The sequence below is a fragment of the Bombina bombina genome, chromosome 1 (genome assembly GCF_027579735.1).
Source record: "Bombina bombina isolate aBomBom1 chromosome 1, aBomBom1.pri, whole genome shotgun sequence".
Taxonomy (NCBI): Eukaryota; Metazoa; Chordata; class Amphibia; order Anura; family Bombinatoridae; genus Bombina; species Bombina bombina.
In genome coordinates, this window is record NC_069499.1 from 1099607770 (window position 1) to 1099628207 (window position 20438).

The following is a 20438-nucleotide window of genomic DNA, read 5'->3' on the forward strand; positions in this document are numbered from 1 at the left end:
CTTGCCTGGGCTAATCCCTTGTGGGAGACTAATAAACCTGTGATTTCAAATTTCCCTGAATTTGTGGCCTCCTTTCGAAGGGTATTTGATGTTCCGGCTCGTTCCTACACTCTGCTGCTAAACGACTCATGTCCATTCAGCAAGGTACAAGATCTGTTGCTCAGTATGCTATTGAGTTCCGTACGCTTGCCGCAGAGGTAGGTTGGAACAATGAAGCCCTTGTTGCCGCCTTCTTTCATGGGCTCTCTGATGAATTTAAAGATGAAGTGGCTGCCAGAGATTTACCAGAGGATCTCGAGGCATTGGTGTCTTTTTTTATCCTAATTGACATCAGACTCAGAGAGAGGCCCTCTTTCAAGGAGCGCTTGCAGAAGCCTCCTGTTCTGTTGTCTCTTACGTGTTCGTTCCCACCCATGCCTCCCTCTCCTCCCATGTCTCCTGGTCCAGAGTCACCAGGTACTGCTGAGCCGATGCAGTTGGGATTCACGCGTCTCTCTGTGGCAGAGAGGGCCTTTAGGAGGAGGGAGGGGCTCTGCCTCTATTGTGGGTTACAGGGCCACCTTTTGAAGTCTTGTCCTACACGGCCGGGAAACGCTCACACCTAAGGTCCTGTCGGGGGCAGACCTTAGGTGGTTTATCCTTGTCCCTGGAACCGCTTAAGGAGAAACCTTTGGTCACGGTTGTCCTTTCCTGGGTGAACTCCTCCATAGTCACTCAGGCTCTTGTTGTCTCCGGTGCTGCGGGCTATTTCATTGACACTGCTTTTGTATCAAAGCACTCCATTCCTGTTTTGCCTCGGTCAGTTCCGCTTGCTATTGAGGCCATTGATGGCAGGCCCCTTCAGCCCGCACTCATTACTCACGAAACTGCTCCGTTGTCCATGGCTGTTGGGGCTCTCCAGTTTGAAACTCTCCAGTTCCAGATGATAAACTCTCCGCATTTTCCAGTTCTGGGTTATCCCTGGCTCCAAAAGCACAATCCCAGTTTCGACTGGCGCAGGTCTGAAATTTTGTCATGGTCTCCGCAATGTATTTCCACTTGTCTTCGGAAACCAGTTAAAGTCTTGTGCACTTCTTCGGTATCTCAGTTGCCAGAGGAGTACCAAGAGTTCCTAGACGTGTTTGACAAAGTGCATGCCGGTACGTTGCTTCCTCACCGGTCTTACGATTGTGCCATAGACCTGCCACCTGGAGCCATTCCTCCTCAGGGCCGGGTGAATTGTGCTATGGAGGAGTATGTTGACGATGCTCTGTCGTGGGGGATCATCCGCAAATCCTGCTCTCCTGCAGGGGCTGGCTTCTTCTTTGTGAAGAAAAAGGGTGGCGAGTTAAGACCATGTATCGATTATAGGGGTCTTAATCGTCTTACCATTAAGAATGCTTACCCTATTCGGCTCATTACGGAGCTACGGTCTTTACTAAACTTGATTTGAGAGGAGCGTACAATGTCGTTAGGATTAAGGAGGGTCACGAATGGAAAACAGCATTTAACAACAGGAGCGGGCATTATGAGTATCTTGTAATGCCCTTTGGCCTATGTAATGCTCCTGCTGTTTTTCAGGAATTTATTAATGATGTCCTACGAGATATGTTGCAACAGTGTATTGTGGTGTACGTGGACGACATCCTCATACACTCACCCACACTTGAGGCTCATCGTTCTGATGTTACACGGGTTCTTCAGAGACTACGTGAGAATGGCCTGTTTTGTAAACTCGAGAAATGTGAGTTCCATCAGACTCAAGTAACCTTCCTAGGTTATGTTATCTCCGTTGCAGGGTTCTCCATGGATCCTGACAAGTTATCTGCAGTTCTGCAGTGGTCTTCAGTCTATTCAACGTTTTTGGGGTTCGCCAATTACTATAGAAAGTTTATTAAAAACTTTTCTTCCTTGGTTAAACATATCACAGACATGACCTGTAAAGAGAATGATCCACTCCATTGGTCACCTACTGCCATTAAGGCCTTGGATAGTCTTAAGACTGCCTTTGCTGCCGCTCCAGTTCTGGCTCATCCTAACCCTGTCCTGCCTTTCGTTCTTGAGGTCGATGCGTCTGAGACTGGAGTAGGTGCCCTCTTGTCTCAACGTCCCACGCCTGACGGTTCCTTGCATCCGTGTGGTTTCTTCTCTAAAAAATTGTCTCCAGCGGAGTGCAATTATGAAATTGGCGACAGGGAATTACTGGCCATAATTTTGGCACTCAAGGAATGGAGGCATCTTTTCGAGGGTACTAGCGTGCCAGTGCTCATTCTTACTGACCACAAGAATTTAACTTATCTATCTGAAGCAAAACGTTTGTCGCCCGACAGGCCAGATGGGCGCTATTTTTGTCTCGGTTTAATTATGTGGTCTTCTACCTGCCTGGTAGTAAGAATGTTAGGGCTGATGCCCTCTCTCGACAATTTTCGCCTCTGTCCAAGGAGGAGTCTGTACCTACTCCTGTTATACCTCCTGACCATATTTTGGCTACCATATGTACTAATTTGACTTCTCCCTTGGGGGAGGAGATCCTGGCTGCACAAACCAATGCACCTTCTGAGAAACCTAGTGGTAAGTGTTTTGTTCCTGAGAATCTTCGAACTAAACTTTTGCACACTTACCACTATCCTAAAGCCGCAAGTCACCCAGGCAAGAACCAAATGATTTGGTCTGTCACTCGACAATTCTGGTGGCCAGGTCTTTGTTCTGATATTGCTGCGTATGTTGCCTCCTGCTCAGTTTGTGCACAGAATAAGCCTCCTCGACGTCTTCCTGTGGGTCTTCTTCAACCTATTGCTAATGGTGAGCGTCCTTGGACACATCTTTCCATGGACTTCATTGTCGAGCTCCCTGTTTCCAATGGCAATACTGTTATCCTTATGGTGGTTGACCGTTTTTCTAAAATGTCACATTGCATTCCCTTGATGCTGCCTACCGCTCAGGAGCTTGCTTCAATTTTTACCCGGGAGGTCTTCCGTTTACATGGGTTACCCAAGGAGATAGTGTCGCACCGGGGTAGCCAGTTTGTCTCCAGATTTTGGCGTTCCTTTTGTGCTCAAATGGGGATCCAGCTTTCCTTCTCCTCAGCATATCACCCTCAATCCAATGGGGCTGCAGAACGGTATAATCAAGCTCTAGAACAGTTCCTCCCTTGCTATGTCTCAGATCACCACAATAATTGGTCTTAACTGTTACTTTGGGCAGAGTTTGCTCGTAATAGTGCTATTAATGCTTCCTCCAAGTTATCCCCGTTCATGGCGAATTATGGGTTTCAACCATACTTGTTGCCCGATACATTCATGTCTCAGGGTATTCCGGCTTTGGAGGAGCATCTCCGGCAACTCCGTTCCACGTGGGTGCAGATTCAGGATTACCTTTGTCGTTCTATGCAGCGCCAAAAGTTCCAGGCTGATCGTAGGCGTCTGCCCACACCTTCCTACCAGGTTGGTGAGAGAGTTTGGCTGTCCTCCCACAACTTGAACCTTCGTGTGCCTTCCAATAAATTGGCTCCCTGTTATGTTGGTCCTTTTCGAATACTCCGACGGGTTAATCCTGTGGCCTACGCTCTTGACCTTCCTCCTGCTATGCGCATCTCCAATGTTTTTCATGTCTCCCTCTTGAAACCATTGGTTTGTAATCGGTTTACCACTGTGCTGCCACGTCCCCGTCCTATCTTTGTTGACAACCATGAGGAGTATGAGGTCAGCAGCATTATTGACTCTTGTATGTCCAGGGGCCGTGTATAGTATTTGGTTCACTGGAGGGGCTACGGTCTGGAGGAGCGTTCTTGGGTTCCCTCCTCTGATGTTCATGCTCCCGCCCTCCTCTGTGCCTTCTATGCCCGTTTCCCCAATAAGCCTTTTGTCCTCCCGTGGTGCTTGCCATGTGCTGCTGGCAGACATTTTACTCACCTCTCTTCCTGACTATGGTGCATTGTGGGGGATGCTGCTCATTTCCTGCACTTCCTTTTATGGTCAGACTGGTGTGTATCATCCGTGTGAGACAGGATGCAGTCTCAGAATTGTGATGTCATCACTTATTATTTAAAGGGCCTCTGTTCAGTATGCTTTGCCTTTGCGTTGTCTCAGACCTGTTTGTGAGAGTTCCTATGTATTACCTGGCTGCCTGACGTCCTTCCTGGTTCCTGGTCCCTGGCTTGTTCCTGACTCTGCTGTTTTCCTGATTCCTGCTCGTCTGACTATTCGCTTTGGCTCCTGACTCAGCTCGTCTGACTACCAGCTCTGGTTTTGACTCCTGGCTTGTTATTTGACTTGTGGACTTTTTATTATTTTTTGCTATTAATAAAGGTGTGATTATTTTTGCACTTCTCGTCTCAGTCTGATTCCTGGCACCCTCACAGAAACGTAGGATGAACTCGTATGGTATCCGGTAACCGTAACCTCATTGCATTGGTGTTGATGATAAGTACAATTGGATAAGGACCAAAGTAGAGGGCTGACAGCTTCTTCGAGGGTGTGCAGAGTTTCAAATTTTTTGTGGAGAGCCATACCAGATCTCCTACACAATACTTAGGAGCTGGAGTTCTTCTTTTATCATAGTAGGTTTTGTGGACCTGTTTTGCGTGTTAAATGGTGTTACGTATAGAAGAGAAATTGGATGAAATGGAATTTGTGAACTCTGTAACAAGTGAACATGAACTCTGGTTGTCTGGTAGTAAATTAAAGGTAGGATGGTATCCATAGTTGACATAAAAGGGAGTCTGTTTAGTGGTTGAATGTACAGTGTTGTTATAAGAAAACACCGCGTAGTGAAGGTAAGAGGACCATAGATGTTGCTGGTTGCTACAAAAACTTTGTAGGAATTGTTCCAACCATTGGTTGCATCTCTCAGTCTGCCCATTCGTCTGAGGATGATAAGCTGAAGTCAATATCTTATCTATATGGAAAATTTTGCAGAATTCAAGCCAGAATTTACTTGTGAATTGGGTTCCGCAATCTGATAGGATGGATTTCGGTAAGCCATGGTGTATAAAGACATGTGTGATTAACAATTGAAGCGTTTCAGCAGCAGTTGGTAATTTATGGTAAGGAATAAAATGGATCATTTTGCTGAATAAATCAACCACTACTAAGACAGTGGTGTTGTTACAGGATCGTGGTAAATCCACTATGAAGTCAAGAGCTATCTCTTCCCAAGGCCTTTTGGGGGTTGCAAGAGGTAATAGAAATTCTTAGAGTGGTTTTTTTTACTTATTTTTGATAAGGTACATGTTCTGCATGTCGAAATGTATACTGTGATATCTTTAGTCATAGTTGGCCACCAGTAAGACCTTTTTACTAAGTCTTTTGTTTTATGTATGCCTGGATGACCTGCCATAGGTGAGTCATGTACAGCTTGTAATAACAAGTGTCTGGAGGTAGGGGGTACGTATATCTTATCTTCGTGGTAGAAGAGACCTTTAAGTCTCTTTGTTAGGAGATTTAGTGGTTTCGTAGTATCATTTTCTTGTTGGTCCTTTAGGATGGTAGTGCAGTCAAAGGAGAAGGCTATAAAACTTTCTTTGGGAATGACGGTGTCATTTTCTTCAGATTGATTGGTTTCTTGTATAGTCTAGATAGGGTATCTGCCTTTCCGTTCCTTGACGCTGGTCTATATGTGATAAGGAAATTAAATCTGGAGAAATAAAGATTCCACCTTTCTTGTCTAGCAGTAAGGGTTTTGGTGGATTGAAGGAATTGCAGATTTCGGTGATCTGTGTAGATAATAATCGTCAGGGAGGTTCCCTCCAACAGATGACGCCAGTGTTCAAGGGAGACCTTGATAGCTAGTAAATCCTTATCCCCTATCGGGGTAGTTTATTTCGGGTGATGTCATGATATGGGAGTAGAAAGCTACTGGGTGTAGAGGTTGTTTTATAGTTACTCTTTGTGAAAGAACTGCACCTAGTGCATAATCTGAAGCATCCCCTTCCAATATGAACTGTAGCTCTGGATTTGGAATTTTGAGGATGGGAGCAGAGATAAATTTTTCTTTAAAAAGTTCAAAGATTTTCTGGGATTCGTTTGTCCAGCGGAAAACGACGTTAGCTTTAGTAAGATTTGTAAGTGGTCTAGATAAAGAAGCAAATTTTTAATAAACTTCTGATAAAAATTCGCAAAACCCATGAACCTCGGCCAGTTCTTAATAGCCTCAATTTTGCTTTTCTCCATGCAAATACCTGAAGAGGAGATGTGATAACCTAAAAATGTGATGCTTTCTGAATTGAAGATACATTTTTCGGCTTTTGTGTATAATGAATTACTTCTCAGTCTGTTAAGGACCTGTCTGACATGCATTTTATGTTCAGGAAGTGTTTTAGAATAGATCAAGATATCATCTAAATAGATAACAAGATACACATCTAAGACTTCTTTAAAAATATACGGCTAGATTTAGAGTTTTTTCGGTAAAGACCCGCGTAGCTAACGCAGCTTTTTTTCCCAACGCACCCTTAAGACAATGCTGGTATTTAGAGTTGTCTGAAGGGCTGCGTCAGGCTCCAAAAAGGGTGCGTTGAGCCGAATGTACCGCCACTTCAACCCTCAATACCAGCGTTGCTTACGGTAGCGGTAAGCTGGCAAAACGTGCTTGTGCACGATTCCCCCATAGGAAACAATGGGGCAGTTTGGGATGAAAAAAAACCTAACACTTGCAAAAAAGCTCCCAACGCAGCCCCATTGTTTCCTATGGGGAAACACTTTCTAAGTCTGCACCTAACACCCTAACATGAACCCCGAGTCTAAACACCCCTAACCTTACACTCATTAACCCCTAATCTGCCGCCCCCGCTATCGCTGACACCTGAATTATACTATTAACCCCTAATCTGCCGCTCCAGACAACGCCACAACCTACATTATACCTATGTACCCCTAATCTGCTGCCCCTAACATCGCCGACCCCTATATTATATTTATTAACCCCTAATCTGCCCCCCCAACGTCGCCGCTACCTTACCTACACTTATTAACCCCTAATCTGCCGACCGGACCTCGCCGCAACTCTAATAAATGTATTAACCCCTAAAGCTAAGTCTAACCCTAACACCCCCCTAAATTAAATATAATTTTAATCTAACGAAATAAATGAAATCTTATTAACTAAAGTATTCCTATTTAAAACTAAATACTTACCTGTAAAATAAACCCTAATTTAGCTTCAATATAACGAATAATTATATTGTATCTATTTTAGGATTTATATTTATTTTACAGGCAACTTTGTATTTATTTTAACTAGGTACAATAGCTATTAAATAGTTATTTACTATTTAATAGCTACCTAGTTAAAATAATTACAAAATTACCTGTAAAATAAATCCTAACCTAAGTTACACTATCAATAAATTAATTAAATAAATTACCTACAATTACATACCCCTAAACTAAACTAAATTACAAAAAAACAAAAAAACACAATTACAAAAAATAAAAAAGATTACAAGAATATTAGGCTAATTACACCTACTCTAAGCCCCCTAATAAAATAAAAAAGCCCCCCAAAATAATAAAGGTCCCTACCCTATTCTAAATTAAAAAGTAACCAGCTCTTTTACCAGCCCTTAAAAGGGCTTTTTGCAGGGCATGCCCCTAAGTAATCAGCTCTTTTGCCTGTAAAAAAAAATACAAACCCCCCCAACATTAAAACCCACCACCCACATACCCCTACTCTAACCCAAACCCCCCTTAAATAAACCTAACACTACCCCCCTGAAGATCTCCCTACCTTGAGTCGTGTTCACCCAGCCGGGTACCGATGGACCAAAAGAGGACGTGGATCCATCCTCTTCAACCGACGCCTACTCGCCGAATGAAGGTTCTTTTAAATGATGTCATCCAAGATGGCGTCCCTCGAATTCCGATTTGCTGATAGGATTCTATCAGCCAATCGGAATTAAGGTAGGAAAAATCTGATTGGCTGATTAAATCAGCCAATCAGATTCAAGTTCAATCCGATTGGCTGATCCAATCAGCCAATCAGATTGAGCTTGCATTCTATTGGCTGTTCCGATCAGCCAATAGAATGCGAGCTCAATCTGATTGGCTGATTGGATCAGCCAATCAGATTTTTCCTACCTTAATTCCGATTGGCTGATAGAATCCTATCAGCCAATCGGAATTTGAGGGACGCCATCTTGGATGACGTCATTTATAGGAACCTTCATTCGGCGAGTAGGCGTCGGTTGAAGAGGATGGATCCGCGTTGGCTGGAAGAAGATGGCTCCGCTCCGGATGGATGAAGATAGAAGATGACGCTTGGATGAAGATGTCTGCCGGTCCGGATGTCCTCTTCTGCCCGGATAGGATGAAGACTTCTGCCGCTCCGGATGTCCTCTTTTGGTCATCGGTGCCCGGCTGGGTGAACACGACTCAAGGTAGGGAGATCTTCAGGGGGGTAGTGTTAGGTTTATTTAAGGGGGGTTTGGGTTAGAGTAGGGGTATGTGGGTGGTGGTTTTTAATGTTGGGGGGGTTGTATTTTTTTTTACAGGCAAAAGAGCTGATTACTTAGGGGCCCTTTTAAGGGCTGGTAAAAGAGCTGGTTACTTTTTAATTTAGAATAGGGTAGGGACCTTTATTATTTTGGGGGGCTTTTTTATTTTATTAGGGGGCTTAGAGTAGGTGTAATTAGCCTAATATTCTTGTAATCTTTTTTTATTTTTTGTAATTTAGTGTTTGTTTTTTTTTGTAATTTAGTTTAGTTTATTTAATTGTATGTAATTGTAGGTAATTTATTTAATTAATTTATTGATAGTGTAGTGTTAGGTTTAATTGTAACTTAGGTTAGGATTTATTTTACAGGTCATTTTGTAATTATTTTAACTAGGTAGCTATTAAATAGTTAATGACTATTTAATAACTATTGTACCTAGTTAAAATAAATACAAAGTTGCCTGTAAAATAAATATAAATCCTAAAATAGCTACAATATAATTATTTGTTATATTGTAGCTATATTAGGGTTTATTTTACAGGTAAGTATTTAGTTTTAAATAGGAATACTTTAGTTAATAAGATTTAATTTATTTCGTTAGATTAAAATTATATTTAACTTAGGGGGGTGTTAGGGTTAGGGTTAGACTTAGCTTTAGGGGTTAATACATTTATTAGAGTAGCGGCAAGGTCCGGTCGGCAGATTAGGGGTTAATACTTGAAGTTAGGTGGCGGCGATGCTAGGGACGGCAGATTAGGGGTTAATACTATTTATTATAGTGTTTGCGAGGCTGGAGTGCAGCGGTTTAGGGGTTAATACATTTATTATAGTGGCGGCAAGGTCCGGTCGGCAGATTAGGGGTTAATAAGTGTAGTTAGGTAGCGGCAATGTGGGGGGGGCAGATTAGGGGTTAATAAATATTATGTAGGTGGCGGCGTTGTCCGGTCGGCAGATTAGGGGTTAAAAATATTTATTATAGTGGCGGCGATGTGGGGGGGCCTCGGTTTAGGGGTACATAGGTAGTTTATGGGTGTTAGTGTACTTTAGACAGTTAAGAGCTTTATAAACCGGCGTTAGCCCATAAAGCTCTTAACAACTGACTTTTTTTTTGTGGCTGGAGTCTTGTCGGTAGAGGCTCTACCGCTCACTTCAGCCAAGACTCTAAATACCGGTGTTAGGAAGATCCCATTGAAAATATAGGATACGCAATTGGCGTAAGGGGATATGCGGTATGGAAAAGTTGCGTCTTGAAAGTGAGCGTTAGACCCTTTCCTGCCTGACTCTAAATACCAGCGGCCGGCCAAAAGCAGCGTTAGGACTCCTTAACGCTGCTTTAGATGGCTAACGCAGAACTCTAAATCTAGGCGTAAGTTAATTAAATGCTGAAAAGTGGCAGGAGCGTTACAGAGTCCGAATGGCATGACAGTGTACTCAAACAACCCATACCGGTTACGGAACGCCGTCAGCCATTCGTCTCCAGATCTTACTCGAATGAGGTTGTACGCACCCCTTAAATCAAGTTTCGTGAAATACTTAGCTCCTTGGAGTCTCTCTATAAGCTCCAGGATTAAAGGAAGTGGGTAGCGGTTCTTTACTGTTCTTTTGTTTAACTGCCTATAATCGATAATTGGGCGTAATGACCCATCTTTGTTTTTTACAAGGAACATCCCAGCACCTGCTGGGGATGTAGATGGATGAATAAACCCTTTCCTAAGGTTATCGTCTAAGTAAGTTTTAAGATGCTCTAATTCTGGCTTTGATAAACGGAAAATGTGTCCACAGGGAATGTCCACACTGGGCAGAAGCTCGATGGGACAGTCATACTTCCTGTGAGGAGGAAGCTTCTCTGATTCTTTTTTACCGAATACATCTGAGAATTCAGCATATTCTATAGGTATGTCAGGATCTCTAACAAGCTCATTAGTTTGTAGAATGTGTGGAGGAAAACATGTAGTTTTACTATACTCAGAGTTAAATGTGATTGCAAATGGTGACCATGATATCTGTGGATTGTGATTGGATAACCAATTTAAACCTAGGATGAGAGGAACTATTGGTGAGGGAATAACATCAAAACTTAGGTATTCCCTGTGGTGTTCTTGTGTCACAATTAATAAAGGAATGGTTTCAAATAATACTGGCCCGGAGGACATTGTATTACCATCAATTACTCTCAAGAAGACAGGACTCTGTTTTTTTACTAAAGGCATTTTATTATCCTTAGTCAATTGCATATCTATATAATTTACAGTTGCTCCTGAATCAATGATACCACTGGCGTTGAGCCGACAATGATCCCACTGTAAAAGAAGCGGCAGTTTACAGTAGGTTGTAGATGAGGCATAATTACCAAAACAATGTGTGAATGAAAATGTCTTACCCCGATTCTGTCGCTGGAGAGCAGGACACTCCTTAACACCGTGGTCCTCTGCTGCACAATACATGCAGAGATTTTGACTGCGCCTTCTCAACTTTTCTTGCGCACTAAGGGGTATTTTCAGGAATCCTATTTCCATGGTGTCAGTATATTTATGAAAATCTAAGTAGTGCTCTCCAAATAATACATCAGCTTATGGCAGGGTTATAACACAATACAAATAATAATTATCCTTAAAAATAGAAACCCTTAACCAACATGCATCTACTAGAAACCATACGATTAATATAAATACCTGAATTCTTTTATTTAGTTAATATCCATGAACATTTTGAAATATATTTGCAATACCAGAATATAACACAATATTATATGCGCTTGAAAACTATTTAAATATGCTATGCAAAGTTCATACACACTTACCTTTAAAACCAGCCTTATTTACAAATAGCCTTTCATTCAGTTTACACAACGAGACTAAAATCTTTATCTTTTAACATCCAAGCGATACAATTCTAACAGTGCTTATAATCAATAGGATAATATATATATTCTGCTATTTAACTGCAATGTATCCTAATACAGTATTAATTTACAATATCAGAACTTGCACAGATAAGTTACTTAGCCAATCAGATACAGATTTAAACAATATATAGGCTGTGACTACCAATTTAAAATACAATTTATTTCTCTGACTCTGCCAAACCCAGCAACAATGAATGCTTATTTTAAATTGTTTTTGCATACAAACAGGCCAGCTAAGAACTATCCAAAACAATGACACACAGTTTAAAAGTACAATCTGCTCTTTAAATCTATTTGTTATAGCAATCTTTTAATACATTACCAAAAAGAGTACCACATCGATATCCAATATTCCTTGATAGGAATATTTTCACCTCAGAAAATACCAATAAGTATAATTTGCAGTCAATGAGAAGAATAGATCAGCTTTGCTTGAGTAAATGGTATTTCACGCCCAACAGGAACCAGTTTGCAAGTTTAGCTCAGCAGAGATCTGTCTTTTCTCTCTGTTGCAATCACTTTATATGGGTTCTCTTCCATCATAGGTGATGAATATGGGTGGCCCTCCTTGTCTCGGATTGGCCCTCGTGCTTGTCCCTGGTCCGCCCTTAGAGTTGAAGCATGTTTACCATGGCAACGCATCTTTTGAACAGTTAAATTCCCTTAACTGTCCTACCGGTATTGGCCCCTAGGTGGCAGCAGACATACAGACAAAACAAATTCACCTTTACATTTCTTAAGCATTTTTGACAAGTTAATTATTCTCATAACATGGTTATTTAATCAGATCACACTCTCTGCATTAATCATATATAACCCCAATTATAGATGGGTAGTATTAGGTTATTTTTTCTGATTATTCTGATACCAAATATGTTATATTATTAACATTGTATTATATTAAGGCAATTTAATACTGCTAATTATTAGCTTAAAATGCATTATAATTGTATCAGTATCCTGGCATTTCTATACAAATAACAGCCTATTTTTATATTTCCAATAGTTCTGCCTGCATGCACTCCTCTACGATCCATCTGAAAAATAGAAAATTTATGTTATATATATATGCACTTCAAATATGGGATTATTAAAATGGTTATTTAATCTATACTAATTTCTGAATTTATTTCCTATATAAATATCCCATGCAGCAATTATCTATTTAATATAATGTGTTATTTCAATATATATATATATATATATACATATATGGGCTATTTGAATCATTCCAAATATATATGAAGCTATTGGTATTATTTCCTTTGTAAAATGTATTTTTTTTTTATCTGTGTTATACAGGGGTTGTAAATGTTAATTCTTCAACCCACACTGCTTTCCGTAATTTTAAGTTCACACCATAGCATTTGTTTGTTGGCCAAGGCCTTCACTGCCCCACCCACATAGCATGGGGTCAATCCATGAGTAGTTGTAAAAGTCACAATACAACATAATTTCTGTTTAGCTAGCAATGCAGACGTGTATTTGATGTTTAGGAGCAATTAACACCTATGTGCATAAAAACTGTTTCCCTATGATTTTGACCAGCTTCAAGAGGGTATTCCAGACACCTCATCCTTACTCATAGCATGGGGTACAGAATTTTGCACTTCCTAATTAAGAAGCAAATGTTTACCTTTTGTTTCTTGGGACATGTTTTCTGTAGTTCAGCCTGGAGATGTATATTCAATTTGTAGGGTTTTCTGAGTCAAATCCTTAATTTAAACCTTATTACAGTAATATCTGAAAAAATATGGTTTCATACATAAACACATTTCCCTGTCCTATTGACATACATATAATTATGTATTTACCTGTGCCCTGACATAATTCCCCCTTTCAAATTCAAATATATGTAGGACACATGTATTTGAATTGGATCAAAGTCAGTGGTACTCGGTGAGGATATTGGCCGTATACATCATAGGCGGTCTTTTAAGTAGAAAGTCTGTTATTTTTGAGCCAGTCATCTTCAAACTACAGTATGTCTTTAGTGCATTTGGGGATATGACACTTCATTCTCCCTCTATGACTTGTAGTTGGGATCTAGGATGACATGCCCGCAATTGATTGATATGGACCAATTTATCTATGAAACTTTCATTTTTGGGGATCCTTATTTTATAGGCCACTGGAGATATTTTGCCAGTAATGACAAAAGGACCTTTCCATGAGGGAAGAAATTTCTTCTCCCTAACCTGATCTCTTTCAAAGTTATAAAGATAAATGTTATCATTTATTTCATATTCCCGTTTGGACGTTTTGAGATCATAATAGGTTTTAGTGGCAGTTGCGGCTCTTTCTAAATTCCTTTGAGCAAATGCAAAGTCATATTGCAGGTGCTTTCTTAGGTTCTCCAGATATTGATGTGTCTTGGCAGCGTTTATCAAGTTTTGGTCTGATGTACGGTACAGTAGATGCTGAGGTAGAACCATTCTTCTACCAGTCATCAGTTCAAAAGGTGACATCTTGGTAGCACTACTTGGAGTTGCTCTTAATGCCATTAGGACTAGAAGTAGCTTTATATCCCAGTCTTTACCCGTTTCACTCACAAATTTTCTGAGGATTTTAACAATGGACTGGTTGTAACGCTCTACACCACCACTTGAGGCAGCTCTATAAGCAATATGGAGCTTTCTTTTAACCCCTAGTATTTTCCACATTTTGGTCATCACTTCGCTAGTGAAGTGGGTCCCCCAATCTGACTCGATTCTTTGGGGTAAACCAAATTGGGAAAATACATGGTTGATGAGCAACGCTGCACATGTTTCAGCACTGTTGTTAGGTGCACTAATGCACTCTACCCATTTAGTGAACAGGCATGTCACGGTTAACATGTATTTGTTACCTCTTGATGACCTTGTTACCGGACCAATAAAATCAATTTGTATATCTGACCATGGCATTACCATCCCCCTTTTCTGCAATGGCGCTCTATGCGTTGGTGTAGTGGGTTGGAACTGTGGGCAGATTAAACACCCTTGACAGTAGGTTTGAACATCTTTCAACATGTGTGGCCAAAAAGCGTAATCACGTAATATTTCATACGTGAGTTTGGCACCACGATGACCAGATGTGGGAGCATCATGGGCATGTTGAAGCATTAGACCCCTGAATTTGGTGGGTACTACCCACTGCTGGATGCCAGTTTTGGAGGTTCTAATTAACAAACCATCCTGTAACTTGAATTATGATCTAGATTTTATTAAGATTCTAAGATCTTCTTTGCCAATACAATCATCTTTTGAGATGGGGTTGCTTTCAGGATCTTCTATGTGTTTATAGAAGATGCCTACAATGGGGTCTTCTTTTTGACTAGTGATCAGGTCCTCACTAGGAGAATCCTGACTCCATTGTACCATGTTAGGCTCACTCTGTTGTTTTGCCTGGTTTCTGGTAATGGCTTCTACCTGAATTGCACCCATTAAGTGGTCAATATTAAGGAGTTCTCCAGGTATGGCTCCTTGTTTGGCTAATGAATCCGCAAGGTCATTGCCTTCCTTATCCGGACCTAGAACTCTGGAATGACCCTTGGTCTTTTTCCAGTGTATGGTTAAATCATTGGATACCACCAGATTATCAATCTCGCAGAACAACTTGCCATGCTTGACTGGTTTGTTATTGCTTTTCTGCATGTCATTTCTTTTCCAAGTTTGCAGGTATTCAACAAAACTGTCACGCACATAATTTTAGTCAGTTGTGATCACAAATTCATGAATACCATGTTCAATAGCCATTTCAATGGTTTTGAAAACAGCAGTTAGTTCTGCAACTTGACTGGATCTTGGTCCAATGTTGAAACCTATAGATATATTTGGGAATCCATTTGCCCCAGTTATACCAATGCCAGCAACTAATCTGCGCTCATTATCAATAGTGGCATGGTAAGAACAACCATCAACATACACCCAAGGTAATGTTTGACAATGGTCCTCATTGTACATTTGGGGAAAGCAATTGTTCCTCCAGAAAATCATCTTCTGATAATTCTTCCCCAGGATCTCTAGCAGTACAGTCGAGGAGCTCGGCAAGTCCCTGTGCGACTGGATTCTTTTTATTCTGCTTGTAGCGAATTTCTAATGGCCAGCCTTGTAAGGAAAGAGTCCACGCTGTTATGCGGCTATTTGACAAATTCCCATCTCTTATTCTCTCACTTTGTAAATATAGCAAAGGCTGGTGGGCCGTTTCTACAATAATTTTCTCGCCCTGTATATAGCTGCGGAAATTTTGTAGAGCCCATACAGTAGATAAGAGGGCTTTTTCGCAATCGTTAAACTTTATTTCTACTGGGGATAGATTTTTGCTCGCATAAGCAATGGCTTTGCTTAAATTATCATGCTTTTGGTATAAAACAGCACTCATGCTTACATCTGTGTAACCTGTTTCTAAGAAGAAAGGTTTACCTCCCTCAGGGTATGTTAGGCAAGGTGCTTGAGTGAGTTTTCTCTTCAGCTCTCTGATGGCTGTCTCTTGAGACTCACTAAAGTGCCATTTCACATCCTTCTTTAGAAGAAGTAGTAGTGGTTAAGCTAATTCCGCGTAATTATCAATGAATTTGCGAGAATAATTTGTCATACCCAGGAACAGGGCCGCCACTAGAAATTTTGGGGCCCCTGACTTAATGATTGATCAGGCCCCCCCCTCCCCTCCTTTGACATGTGCAATTTTTGTCCAAGTGACTAAAACGTATATGCACTTTATTCTTAAGTGTCTATTTAAACTTGGAAATGTTGTAAAGGTAGTAACATACACTGAAACACACACACACACACTCACACATAAGGATTCACATATAGACACTCTAGCAAACACGCAAAGAAACTCAGACACAGACACCCAAACAGACACTTAGCACTGGTTTACATTGACCTGACAAGTAATGAGGTAAACTACAGTTTTCTAAAAAAAAGGAGATTTAGAAACAAAATATGGAGTTCTGATTATCTTTTTGTAAAGGAAGATGACAACTAAATGATGACAACAGCATGTAGTGGCTGAAAGGAAGGGCCCTGAACTGCCTAAACAATAATTTAAAGGTTAAATGGTAGATTGGTGACTTCCGGAAAGGTAGAAAGATGTGAATAATCAGTAGTAAGGTCAAAATGTCCTAAAAAGGAACAGACAATGGACACACACACACACACAAACTCAAACTTGCACATACACCCAAGGAAACACCAACAGAGACAGCCTCAGAAAACACACAAAGACATACACGCACACACAGAGACACCCACAGAAAACAAAGAAAGACATACATACACACCCTCACTGAGACATCCACAGAAAACACACAAAGACATACACACACCCTCACAGAGACACCCACAGAAAATACACACCCTCACAGAGACATCCACAGAAAACACAAACATACATACACACACACGCACACACCCTCACAGAGACATCCACAGAAAACACAGACATACACACCCACCCTCACAGAGACACCCATAGAAAAAGCTCTAAGACATATGCACACACCCTCACAGACATCCACAGAAAATGCACAAAGACATACACACCCACCCTCACAGAGATACCAACAATAAAAAAATACATACACACTCATAGAGACACAAACCAAAGACATAAACACAGACATCCTGTCAGGGTTATCACTGTCTCTTTAAGGATTATTCATCTCCCTGCTGCTGATTGGTTACACCTCCTTTAAAACAGGTGCTCTCCCAACACACCTTGCTCAGTATTCTGGAAACCTAGCCTAAGTTAGGTGTGATACAAGCCTGATAAATATAAAGTTGTAATTTATTCACTGACTCGTGTTTTCCTCTTTCAGCATTTCTACTATCTCCCAAAACGGATTACAGTGGTCTCTCTTCCATCCTGTATTACAAGCTGCCGTGAAGCACTAATTGCTAAGCTGCTGATTTTGCTGTATGCTACAGTTCACTATTGGGACAATCAGACTGCAGGTAAATTCGGGACTTCCACTAACAACTTGCTTTCTTATTTTACTTACCCGGTAAGTCTCAAGAACTGCTGTACCGGACTGACGTGACATCACTTCCGGTTCTCCCGGACACATTGCCGTGATTGCCGAGCAGGGAAGCTCGCATAGGAACGGAGCAGTATTCAAATCATTGGACATTCAGGTACCATTGAGATCTGTTACTTACATTTAACCTCTTGATAAGATACATATGCCGGAAGCCTTCTTGACACTTTTGTTGCTGTATCAGTGTTTGTTTGACACACGGAACTGACTGCTTGCATTGTAATTACACTGGGATTAATTTGTCTCTCCAATATCCCTGCAATATACTACTAAGTAACTGTTTGGACCAACAGCAGAGGAACTGTGTTTTATGTTATAAGAGGCTTTCCTTTAGTTCTTGCTGGAAAGTTAACCTGTGTTCGACACCTGTTACCTTTTGTCATATCATCTCTCATTGCAATACAGTACTAAGAGAGCTAGAATCATCTCTTTCTCTCAACCAATTACTGTGTAACAACTATACGGTATTAAGAAAATATTAATATCACTGATAAAAAAGGATCTCCTCTTCCCATAGGGGATCCACTACATTAGTGAAAACAATCTATCAATTTAACCTGCAGTTGTGTTCCACATTTATAGTTGTATCGTTATATAATACTGAGCCCAAAATAGGAAATGGAACCAGCAGAGTTACCCCAGATTGTTTTCAACTTATCCCAAAAAGTAGATCAGCTAGCCCAAGGCTTACATGACCTACGTGTAGAAAATGCTGCTTTAAAAGGTGTCATAAGAGATTCAATTGCTGTTAAATTTAACCAGTTGGAAATATTAGCGGAACCCCAAGTTTCATTGCCAGAAACATTTTCAGGGAACAGAAAAGCTTATAGGCAATTTAAGAATGCATGTCACCTACTATTTCTGATGAAACCTTGTACTTACCCCACTGAGAGAGTGAAGGTCCTAACTACCATTTCCTTTCTCAGAGGGGAACCCAGGAATTGGGCAGACTGGTTCTTTGAGACCGATGACTCCATACTTGGGTCCCTGAATGAATTCTTCTCAGCTATGGATGAATTGTTTCAGGACACTGACATACAACTGACCGCAGAAACCTCCATGAGGAGCCTCAAACAAGGCAAAAGGCCTGTGGAGGAGTATATTACGGATTTTAAACAATTCGCTGCTGATTCGCTCTGGAGCCCCGTTGCCTTGCGGAATCAGTTCCGTTTAGGCCTATCAGAGGCACTAAAAGATGAATTCGCAAGGATTGAGCTGCCAAAAACTTTGGATGACTTTATGCGAGTTGCCACCCAGATCGATCGACGCATACGTGAAAGAAAAGCAGAACGTTATACTGCAGAAACAAAGCCTAAAAGTTATTCAACTTCAACAGGTATTAGCTCCTACAGTCATTCCAAACCTCAGACCGAGGCTATGGAGATTGGATTCCTAAGGGGTCCCCTCACTCCAGAGGAAAAACTACGACGTAAGATAAAAAACCTATGTATGTACTGCGCAAGTCCCTCCCATTCTGTCCAGGATTGCGCAGTTCTGACAAAAACCAAGAAAGGTTTGTCACACATAGCATACACCTCTATACTCTCTCTGCCTAAAGCTCCAACTTCTTACTGTACTTTATCTCTCTTCCTGCAGCTGGATCAAAAACGTCTGACGATTAACGACGCCATAATAGATTCTGGTGCTACTGGGAACTATATTGATGAAGAGTTCTGCCTAACCAACAACATTCCACTGATTAAAAAGAAAGTCCCTATTCCTATCAAGGTCATAGATGGTTCGCCTATGACCTCCGGACCTATTACTCAAGAGACTGTACCATTATATGCTAACATTTCAGGACATGTTGAAATGATTTCTTTTGATGTTTTACCTTCTCCTCATTTTACTTTGGTTATAGGCTTGGAGTGGCTTAAACTCCATAACCCTTCAATTGTATGGTCTCCATTCACAATAAAAATTTTTTCAGATTATTACAAAGAAACCTGTTTCCATGATCAATTCTTATTTCACACTAACCCCCAATCTGAAGATATACCCTCAGAATACAAAGACTTTCTAGATGTCTTTAGCAAAACTGAGGCTGAGAATTTACCACCCCATAGGGCATACGATTGCCCCATAGACCTCCAACCTGGTGCAAGGATACCATGCGGACACCTTTATCCCTTAAGTCCTCCAGAACTAGAACACCTGAAAACGTATTTGGAGGAGAATTTACGGAAAGGCTTCATCAGGAGTTCCACCTCCCCTGCTGGTGCAGGTATATTTTTTGTCCGCAATAAAGATTCCAGTCTCAGACCCATAATAGATTATCGTGAACTTAATAAGTGCACAATAAAAAATCGATATCCTTTACCCCTAATTCCGGAGATGATCGAAAGACTCTCTGAAGCTACCATCTTCTCTAAATTAGACCTAAGAGGGGCCTACAACCTCATCCGGATAAAAGAAGGTCATGAGTGGCTGACGGCATTTAGGACCAGGTACGGCCTTTTTGAGTACCTGGTAATGCCGTTCGGCCTATGCAATGCCCCCGCCACGTTCCAACACTTCATCAACGATGTGTTTCGTGATTTGTTGGACGTGTGCGTAGTCATCTATCTCGACGACATCCTCATTTATTCCAGAACTATGGAAGAACACAAAAAACACGCGCGTTGGGTCCTCTCCAGACTTAGAGTCCATAAGCTGTATGCCAAACCCGAAAAATGTAAATTCCATACTAATCATGTCTCCTTCCTCGGGTATAACATCTCACCCAAGGGAATACAAATGCAGACTGAAAAGGTTACCGCCGTACTAGAATGGCCAGAACCTAAAACAAAAAAGGATCTACAGAGATTTTTAGGGTTTTCTAACTATTATAGAAAATTCATAAAGAATTTTTCCACACTGGTAAAACCTTTGACAAGATTAACTGGCTCTAACGCGGTATTCAGATGGGATTCTGATGCCAAAAGCACATTCAATCTGTTAAAAGCCAGGTTTACATCTGCACCTATTCTTCAATTCCCAAACCCACAATATCAATACACATTGGAAGTTGATTCCTCTGATTATGCAATTGGAGCTGTCTTGTCCCAACAGAAAACCTTACTAGAACCGCTACATCCCATATCTTTCTATTCAAAAACAAT